The sequence below is a fragment of the Astatotilapia calliptera genome, chromosome 19, assembly GCF_964374335.1.
Source record: "Astatotilapia calliptera chromosome 19, fAstCal68.1, whole genome shotgun sequence".
In the NCBI taxonomy this organism is placed as follows: domain Eukaryota; kingdom Metazoa; phylum Chordata; class Actinopteri; order Cichliformes; family Cichlidae; genus Astatotilapia; species Astatotilapia calliptera.
This window is the reverse complement of record NC_137440.1, coordinates 10,993,959-11,005,124: the sequence shown is the minus strand read 5'-3', so window position 1 is coordinate 11,005,124 and position 11,166 is coordinate 10,993,959. Positions and strand designations below refer to the sequence as shown.

Sequence of the window (11,166 nt, the reverse complement as noted above, 5' to 3'; positions counted from 1 at the left end):
CACATCTGCATAAGACACTGTGGCTGTCTGAACACTGCTCTGCACTTCTGTGCTGGGAAAAGCTGAAACACACACCTTTACCTGCTCACTGCTCTGAGAAACATTCACCTGTTCTTTCTGCTTTTGCCATCTAAGCTTCTGGGACTGCGACCTTTGACTTTTTCTTGGCATTTTGCTGAAGTACAATCTGGAGCTTATATGTGTTTATACACAAATATAAACAAAACTGAACCTTGAAACAGAAAAACTTATAACTCCTTAAGTTACTGTTAAATCTGAGAAATGTACTATTATACTATAAAATGTTTTTATGAATATATGAATAGATGTTAAAAAGCTGATTTGTACTCCAAACTCAAAATAAAGGAAATTCAAAGTTCTCTGGAAACAATTTGGTCCGTTTTATTGTAGCTCTTTTAGAAACGGGGTTTCTTCAGCTGGATGTTCTGCAGCAGTCAGGAAACAGGAAGTCTGGGTCCTCAGGCACTTCTCGATGACAATACTGACTGAATACTTACACTGAGTGACAAAATGGGTTTGTCCTTAAATAATAATACTATAAACTTGCAGTCAAATGTTATAGCCAATGAAACAGACTAACAGACTGGATCTGATTTATTATTTATCTGAATGTATGTATTACAAAATAACCAGATTATCTTATTACAAATAAACTTATAAAAAGGTGATATTTTATACAATTGATCAAAGTAAGCCAAACTAGCAGTCCAAACTAAAGTCTAATGCAAAATTAAAATGACAAATGTAGGGCTGTGTAAGTAGTTTCTACTATAAGTTCTACTGTACTGTAATTCTACTACTGTATATTCAACTTGTAATTTAAAGCAAAATGACTGAATGTGAGAGAGCTTAATGACAGGAAAGAAAGAGCAGTGAGAGCAGAGATCTCTCAGAATTCTGTAACAGATAGATCAAGTTCTGGTAACTTGGATTTCTGAAAATTGGATTCTGAAAGGATTCTCAAAACTTGGATTCTCAAATTAGATAGAGCAGTAGAGATAGAGGGATACAAGATGGAATGGCTTTCAAATTAGACAGAGCGGTAGGGATAGAGGGATACAAGATAGAATGGCTTTCAAATTAGATAGAGCAGTAGGGATAGAGGGATACAAGATAGAATGGCTTTCAAATTAGATAGAGTTGGGAGAGTGATAGGATAGACAGAATTGCTTATAATGATAGAGAGAGAGAGAGGATCTTCTGCAGCAGGTCACCTGTAAGACACAAAAGGACTGGAATTAGTCATATTTCCAACATGCTTGGATTTACCATATTCTTCAGACTATATGGCATACCTAAAATCCTGTCATTATCTCAAAAACATACAATGTGCCTAGCGTATCGATTCTGGTTATGCTTACTGACCTCAAACGGGATTTCTGTGGTACACAGCGCTCAAAATTCTGTCAAATATTTTAGTAAGACTTCGTAAGCTACAAAGCTGTGCTGCTTGATGTATTGTCAGAGCATTATGGCTACCATAGTCAGGACCCTCGTAGAGTAATTCGTACGGTGCTTCAACATAACATTATGGTGTGTGTACAAGGACCTGGCACGTGCTAAGAGACATGCTTAAGAAGCAGATTTCAAACTGATCAACCCATGAAGAGTTTGATGGATTTGTGGATGAGGAATGAACTGAAAGAGTGTATTGTTCTGTATTTTATGTGTTACAACTGAACAGTGTTGAGAGTTGTTTGTGAATGACTTGAATAAAGTTTGACTTATCTGACTGTTTGTTTGGCTTAATCTGCCTTAAAAACAGGCTTGTTTATTGACATTATGCCTTATAATCTCAAAAATACAATACATGTAGGGCTTTAAATACTAAAGACTTCTACAGTAAATTATTGGACTGAACAGAATGACAATGTTTAACAAATGATGGTGGAACTGTTATAAGGACATTTTTACATTCTATTAAAACAATAAACTAAGTCTATAAACTCAAACTAAGACGTGCTGCTACAGTAACTTACTGTAAATATTAAATGGTCCAACAAAACCAACACACTGAGGTTACAGCACAGTTTCAGGTCACTCTGTATGAATTTTGGCAAAATGAGAAATTTGGAGACAACTAGTTTCTACACAGCAGTTTCTACATATTTCAGTCACATTTGGGGCATGTTTGATACACAGCAATAAGCACTACACTAAATCTATAATAAACTTATCATAGCTGATATAAAGGCCTAATTAGCAAAATTTAGTATGATGATCATTTCTTTGTAGATCATTTCATGATAAAAAGAACAGAAGTGAGTGCTGTATCTGAGCTGGTGCATGTAAGATCTTTGCTGGAGATTCCCACATTTCTTAAACAAACAAACAAACAAACAAACAAACAAACAAACATGACTTTCAGACAGTTCATCTTTTGTAAATTAGGGCAGGATTATTTTCAAAAAACAGCCTTGATAAAAATATCAGGCCACTATAAAATGTCTTATGTTTATGTTTTCATCCCACCTATATTTTGCAAGTCATTATGACAAATTACAAAAAGCAGTTTTTAGGCAGTGATTTAAGGGAAGAAGCTTTTGAAATCCACCATGCCCTACCACCAGTGGTCTCAAACTCTGGTTGTTAAGGCCTGGTGTCCAGAAACTTTTCTATGTGTCCCTGTTGCAACACACCTGAATAACATTAGTAGGTCATTAGCAAAACTCTACAGAACGTGACTGCATGCTGAGGTGGTAATTCAGGAATTTGATTCATGTTATAGCAGCTCATGAGTGAATGAACATGATGCAATGAAAGTACTTTTAGAAGTACATTTTTCCAAACACTTAAATTACTTAAATTTGAACAGTCTTCGGGGATGCCACTTCAACACAGTCAAATTCTATACTCTCACTAATGACCTACAAATGTTATTCAGGTGTTTTGTAACAGGGACACGTGGAAAAGCTTCAGGACACCGGCCCTTGAAGAGTGGAGTTTGAGACCCCTGCCCTATGTGAATATTTAATTGTCCCTAAACTGCTAGTCGTGAGCTGCTCTAATGTGAAACAAACACATATAGTTCTGTAAAGGTTTACAAAGAGATTTCTAAGGATCTGGAGACCCCAGAAAACAGAAACCCTCCCAGACGTTTTTGCCTGTTCAGCTACAACAAGTTGCCTAATAATATCTCGATGATAACCAAGAGCTGTGCTGACTAACTGCACTAAACTGAATCATCTATAGTGAGAGAAAAACACCAGCATTAAAGTCAAACATGGTGCTGTTACTGTGATGTCCCAGAGTTCCTTTACTACTTCAGGACCTACATCAACTCATCAGGTCCTGGGCTTAAGTTTAATCACACTTAGGATCTGAAGCACACAAGCAAGTCCAATTGAATGAATGAAACAAAACACTTGGTGTAAACGAATCAGTCTGGACTTTAATGAAATTAAGATACTTGGTATGACTTGAAAACCCTATCCATCCATCCATCCATCCATTCGCTTCCGCTTATCCTTTTCAGGGGGCACTGGAGCCTATCCCACCTGTCATAGGGCGAGAGGCAGGGTACACCCTGGACAGGTCGCCAGTCTGTCGCAGGGCCAACACACAGGGACAGACAACCATTCGCACTCACATTCATTCGCAGATACACACCTAGTGACAATTTGGATTATTCAATTAACCTATCCCCACAAGCTGCATGTCTTTGGACGGTGGGAGGAAGCCGGAGTACCCGGAGGTAGGGCTGCTCGATTATGGCAAAAATGATAATCACGATTATTTTCACTGAAATTGAGATCTCGATTATTTGACGATATTTATTTAACCCTTTAAGACCTACTATAGAACCAAGTCCGCCAGAGCTTATATTATTTTTTTACATGTTGTAGTGCCATTTGTGGGAGCATTTCAAGTTGCTATACAACTGTTATAGCCCATATTTTAATAATATGTATGCATTAAGTCCATAGTAACTACATTAATTGCAAAAAAGTGCAATAAACTACAAAAAAATTGAAAATTGTTTTTGTTTTTTAACATATATTTCTACTTGGAGAAATTTAAGAGGTTTATCCCTCAAAACTTTAAATACAAAAAAGTTGCAAAAAATAGTTTACAACAACAGGAAATTTATTCAGTGTCTTCATAGTTTTATTTTGGAGATACAGCAATTTTTATATACTGCAGGAAAAACAAAAACAATCCTATGATGCAAATTTGCAAAGAAAACAGCAGGTGCATCAAAATAAACTATTTCCAGCAGTGCAATTCGAGTTCTAAGCATCCCAGCAACTATTCAGAAAAGTCAAACATGACCAGTATAGGCTTTTAAGGCCTACAAGTAAAAAAAAACTACATTTTCCGCGAAAATGACATCACTTCCGGTTTCGGGCAGGAAATGGCGGACATGTGATAGTTAGCGGTCTGTTTCAATGTGCGAAGTGTTACGAACAGCTGATCAGATCGGCAAAGCGTGTTTCTGGAATATTATGTTTTTGTTCCTGCAAGCGCTTTTTATGCAATTTATGTGGAAGGAAACCGTGACCGAGGACAAGCTGATGGCATAAGATGTAAGTTTCATATGCAAAACAAATTATTGCGCTAGCTTACACGGTTCAGGTTCTACAGGGATTTAAAAAGTTACACAAAACAGAGCGTGCTGCTCTGACCGGCTTTAAAGGGTTAACAATAACAATGTATTGAATAATGACTTTAAAAAATAATATAAAATAGTGTGCAACACCACTGAAGTTTTTTTTTTTTTTTACCTCTCTTTTCAACCAACGGCAGTCACTCTCCAAATAACTTCTGCTTAGCTTTCCGAGCTTCCCTCGGGTCCTCTTAATCAGCGGTCTCAACCTTTTTTGCGCCACGGACCGGTTTATGCCCGACAATATTTTCACGGACCGGCCTTTAAGGTCTCGCGGATAAATGAGGGAGGGGCTAATAATCGGCTCAGTCATTTTTAATGATCGTTGAAAGCCCAGATCGTAATCGTGATTAAAATTCGATTAATTGAGCAGCCCTACCCGGAGGGAACCCACGCAAACACCGGGAGAACATGCAAACTCCACACAGAAAGACCCCGGCCTGATGTTGGAATTAAACTCAGGACCTTCTTGCTGTGCGGCAACAGTGCTAACCACCGTGGTACTTGGTATGACTTGAAAACCCTATATTGGGCCTTAATTAAGACTTTTTTCTTTTCTTTTTTTGCCTGTCCTGTTTGGATCTAATTAAGACAATTCTGAAATTATAGTGGACCAAAATCAACCAGTGATGTAAACCAGTCATTACCAGTTACTGTAAATGCTTGATGGTAATTGTTGCTATCAGGGCATCCACAGCTGGGTATTAGAGACCAATATGTTTTTACATTAGACCAGGTTGTTCTGGTTCAAAAATGAAATCATCACTTTAAAACTGCTTTTTGTATTTATCCAGGTCATCCTTGTTAGATGATTTGAAACATGTGAAAAAAAGCATAAACAAAATAAATCTGCAAGGAAGAAAGACCTTTCTCAGCACTGTACTGCAGACAAAACCTATACTTACCAGACTTGCGACGATCAGATCAGTATCCTAGAGAAAGGAAACAACACATCAGATCACTGTTTAATGACTTACACTGTTGAACCTCTTCACACACAATCCAATTTACTGTGACATGAAATAACTAGTAAGATCCTCAATTTCTTCAAGCCTTTATGAACTCACTGTAGTCTAAAGAGGACAAACTTTAGTTACAGAGTCTCACATGACGATGACATGTGTAATAAAGGCATGCATACTACAGAAGTGCAAAGAAGAGGCACCTATATTTGTTGGTACAGATTATGGCTTTTTAGCTCCATCATTTTCTATCACAAGTCAGTGCTTAATAAAGTGTGGAAAAACCACAACTGTTAGAATCAACGGAAAACCTCATTAGGTTTTAGTTCTGATCTGAATATGTAAATCCTAAAATACATGTAAATTCTGACATGTTATAGTAACAACAGTGGCACGCCATTTTTGCAATTAATTTCTTAAAAATTATAATAAAAAGTCCTTCCATTGTACCTGTTGGCAGGAATCTTTTTGTATTTTGCAATATTTCCCTTTTATATATAATTTTCAAACACATTGTATCAAGCAACTTATTAAGAAACTGATTTAAACTTAGTAAATTAATTCTTAACATAAATTACACACAGGCTTTAACATACACAACATTGCCTACTCACAACTCTGGTTCTCTTAGTCTTTTATTATTGCTTAAATGTTTAACGTACCACTTCTGTTCACTCAGGCAAAAATACTTCTATAGTGGTCTGACTTTAATGTAATACATAAGCAGAATATGAGTGAAGATATAAATCAACAACTGTGGTGCTCTTAAGTGTTTAAGCTAGGGCTGCTCAATTAATCGAATTTTAATCACGATTACGATCTGGGCTTTCAACGATCATTAAAAATGACTGAGCCGATTATTAGCCCCTCCCTCATTTATCCGCGACACCTTAAAGGCCGGTCCGTGAAAATATTGTCGGGCATAAACCGGTCCGTGGCTCAAAAAAGGTTGGAGACCGCTGATTAAGAGGACCCGAGGGAAGCTCGGAAAGCTAAGCAGAAGTTATTTGGAGAGTGACTGCCGTTGGTTGAAAAGAGTTTAAAAAAAAAAACTTCAGTGGTGTTGCACACTATTTTATATTATTTTTTAAAAGTCATTGTTAACCCTTTAAAGCCGGTCAGAGCAGCACGCTCCGTTTTGCGTAACTATTTTTAAATCCCTGTAGAACCTGAACCGTGTAAGCTAGCGCAATCATTTGTTTTGCATATGAAACCGGAGGAGTTGTACTTACATCTGATGCCATCAGCTTGTCCTCGGTCACGGTTTCGTTCCACATATAGCTTTGCAAAAATTGCATAAAAAGCGCTTGGAGGAACAAAAACATAATATTCCAGAAACACGCTTCGCCGTTCCTATCAGCTGTTCGTAACACTTCCCACAGTGAAATGATGCACATGCTGTTTTCTTTGCAAATTTGCATCATAGGATTGTTTTTTGTTTTTCCTGCAGTATATAAAAATTGCTGTATCTCCAAAATAAAACTATGAAGACACTCAAAATAAATTTCCTGTGGTGGGAAACTATTTTTTGCAACTTTTTTTGTATTTAAAGTTTTGAGGGATAAACCTCTTAAACTTCTCCAAGTAGAAATATATGTAAACAAAACAAAAGCGATTTTCAAATTTTTTTTTGTAGTTTATTGCACTTTTTTGCAATTTATGTAATTACTATGGACTTAATGCATACATATTATTAAAATATGGGCTATAACAGTTGTATTGATGTATAGCAACTTGAAATGCTCCCACAAATGGCACTACAGCATGTAAAAAAAATAAATAAAAATAATATAAGCTCTGGTGGACTTGGTTCTATAGTAGGTCTTAAAGGGTTAAATAAATATCGTCAAATAATCGTGATCTCAATTTCAGTGAAAATAATCGTGATTATCATTTTTGCCATAATCGAGCAGCCCTAGTTTAAGCTACCACTTACACTAACTCACCTAAAATGCGTTCATAGTTATGTCTGCTAGGTAAATCCATAAACAAACGGAGAACATGAACAACTGTATAAAAACAGTTGTTTGTGTTCAAACATAAAAATCAGACACAAATGGCCTGTTAAACTTCAGGGACAGTCAGAGGTCATGTGTGGGGCCTTTGCTGCTACAAGGTATAAATTCTGACCATTTGTTTTTGCCCATCAGTAAATGGTAATGTCACAAAAACCAAACTACGTTAGGTAAGTTGCTAAACATGTTACACAGTGACAATGTCATATTACTGCAGTTACAATTGCTGCTTACTTACCAGCAAAGGCAAAACCGAAGTTCTGTTTCACTCTGTAACAAAAGAACAAAAATACAGAATCAGACAACTGAAATCAGCATCAGAGTCAATACTGCATCACAATCTGTAGTGGGAAAAAAAATCTGTTAAATTCTTTGTTTACAACAGCTTTACTATAAACACCCCATCTTCTCTTTCTGCACCTTATTAAAGATTTCTGTCTTTATTAAGGTGATGTGTCGTTTTATCCATCTGCAATTCCACAGAAATTCCTCATGAACGTAAAGCTCTAATACTTTGGTGCTATTACATAACACAGCAGATACCACAAGCAATGATTTGCTCGCACTGCACACTTGATCAAATGATAACATCACAGTTTCAAAGCGTGCAACAATCACAAATAATACTTGATACTATAAATGCTTGATGGTAGTTCTTCGTATCAGGGCTTCCACAGCTGGGTATTAGAGACCAGCATGTTCTCACATTAGAACAGATAGCTCTGGTTTGGTTTTCTCTGCTTCATACGTGAAATCATCACTTTAAAATGCTTTTTTGTATTTATTCAAATCATCCCTGTTAGATGATTTGAAACATGTGACAAAAAAGCATGAACAAAATAAATCTGCAAGGAAGAAAGACTTTTCCCAGCACTGTACCTCAGACAAAATGAACTCACTTTAGTCTAAAGAGGGCAAAATTTAATTGCAGAGTCTCAAATGGCCTTAACATGTGTAATAAAAACAATAATTACTACAGAAATGCTTTGATAAGCCTTTAAAATTAGACATAAATGGCCTATTAAACTTCAGGGACATTTTTAGGGACACTCAGAGATCGGGGGGGGGCTTTACTGCTTATAAATCCTAAATGTGTTTTTGCCCATGAGCAAATGGCAAGATATCACAAAAAGCCAAACTATTGTATGTAAATTGCTAAAAATGTTACACAATCCCAATTTCATATTGCTTCAGTTACAATCACGGTTTACTTACCAGCAAAGGCAAAACCAAGCTTTATTTCACTCTGTGTAACAAAAGACAAAGAACAAAAATACAGGATCAGAAAACTCAAATCAGCATCAATACTGCATCACTCTCTGTTGTCAAAAAGATTCACTAAACTTCTTTGTTTACTACAGCTGGAATACAAACAACAACTCTCCTCTGTTTTCTTTGGTCTACATCTCATTTAAGATTGCAAAACACTCATACATGAAAAACTGCACGACATATTTTTAAGGCTTTAATATTTGAGGTGGTCTGCATTCAAATTCTACTTCCTAAAATATTACCAACTGCACATAGTATCATAGTAAATATGCTGTAGTTTTAAAATAAATATCTATGTACCATACTAATAATAATATACTGCCATATTTTATTTATGTGAAGGTGGGCTGTTGTTTATTTCATTAATTTCCCACAAAGTGAGAATTTAAACTGTGCTGCAGATTTAGGTTGGCACAAACAAGCCTTTGTTAAACAGTTCTTAAAAATTAAAGTCTACATATTAGGAGTTCTTATTATTCTTGGGCTATGTCCACACGTACACAGGTACTTTTGAAAATGGAGATTTTTCTATGCGTTTGCACCTTTCGTCCACACTTAAACGGCGTTTTCGGTCACTGAAAAACTAAAAACGCTTGCCAGAATATTTTCGAAAACTCCGTTTTTGCATTTATGTGTGGACAGGGAAACGGAGAAAACGCAGCGCCTTTTTTGACGTCACACTGTGCGCCACGTTATTGTTTCGGTGAAATGCATTTCTACAATACGGTTACTGTTAATTGTTCTCTCTGCAGTGTTTAAATGCTTACATATGCGCACACAGTTACTGTCCCCCCACAGATATGACTCGGTTCTGCTTCTATGCCCCATCTTTGTTTACCATTTCCCACCGAGGCTTCTAGACTTCTGATTGGCCAACATTTCTACACGGTTAGGAATATAGCGCCACCTGCTGCTTTGGCATGTTCCTAGCAGCGTTCTCCTTCATTTCTGCATTTATGTGTGGACGGGATTGTTTTTTAAAACAGAAACGGAAAATCTCCGTTTTCAAAAATACCCGTGTATGTGGGGACATAGCCTATGTTTAATCCTCAGTTTCTCCCCCCCTCCTTTGTCTTAATTAACCCACAAGACCTGCACACACGTGACTCTTTCTCCCGTGTTCGGTCAGAGGCGGTAAAATGGCTCCTTTGATCTTGCCGACAGCTGACACTGAATCTAAGATGGCGGTTCGTTAAAAACTTTACAGCATAAAGAATGAGGCTGTTTTAACCAACTGATTTGTGAAGAGAACTAACTGCACCTTATGTAACAGGCTGACAAACACGAACACACCAAATGTAATTAATAAAACAACACGATAACCGTGGTTCACAGTCAAATTTTCATTTCACACTGGGCTCAAAGGAGCGCTAGGCATTAGCATCGGGTTGTTAGCTCATCAAACACTCCTTTTACATACAAAAATGACAAAGTTTCACTAAGAAAAAGCAACCACTGTGTTACTCTAATATGAGTTATACCTCGGTTGGCTTTATAAATCACTAAAAGAACTCGTTAAATCGCACAAACAGACTATAAACATTTAGGAGAGAAGAGGAGAAGCAGAGCAGCAGCACTCACCCAGAGCGGACTCAGCGAAGTGTGCGGAATGGCGGATGTCCGGCAGTCAGGTAAAAGATGAGGCGTTCACGGGTAGTAGGAAATTCCAGTATTTACACACAATGGGCATTGTAAACATCAAAAATGTAGGTGATTTTAAATATTCTATACAATATTTATTTGCTACAGAAAAAACTCGCAGAACTTTAAATCTATAACTTGAATAAATATTATTAGAAGGCTCTACTCCTGAACACCAACACCAAAGAGCTGAGTTCACCAGACCTGAAAAAAAAACAACAACAACCAGTCCAGGACAGTCAGTCTGCAAAGATGTTTTAAAGACAAATATATATATATATAAACATTATCCATTAAGGATTCCCCTCAAAACAAATGACTATAATTTCCTAACCGTAAGGGCTAGAACGGTCACTGCACCGTTTTGTTCAGAAGAGATGGGGGAATCTTCAAGTGTTGACAATTTATCATTAAAATGTGAATTTTTAGAGATATATGACATGGATGACTTGTTGACTTAGAAGCCACGAATTCCCCAATATGCAAATAGATTAAGCATAAATACTACATTTAGTAGAAATACTATGTTTTAGCACAAATAGTATAAAAAGCAGAAATACTGTAATTTAGCAGAAATACTATATTAGGCACAAATTCTATGAAAAGCAGAAATAGTATGATTTAGCAGAATAGTAATATATAGAAATAG

The 11,166-nt window shown here is 36.7% G+C and overlaps 1 long non-coding RNA gene across 1 annotated transcript; it reads right to left on the bottom strand.

Moving 5' to 3' along the window:
• Positions 1-597: 597 nt before the first annotated feature.
• Positions 598-10,928, bottom strand: LOC145422348 (uncharacterized). Its single transcript, XR_013903631.1, has 4 exons — positions 8,820-10,928; positions 7,843-7,874; positions 5,533-5,559; positions 598-1,235 (listed from the first exon to the last, which is right to left on the bottom strand). It is a non-coding gene; the product is annotated as an uncharacterized LOC145422348 (long non-coding RNA).
• Positions 10,929-11,166: the final 238 nt, after the last annotated feature.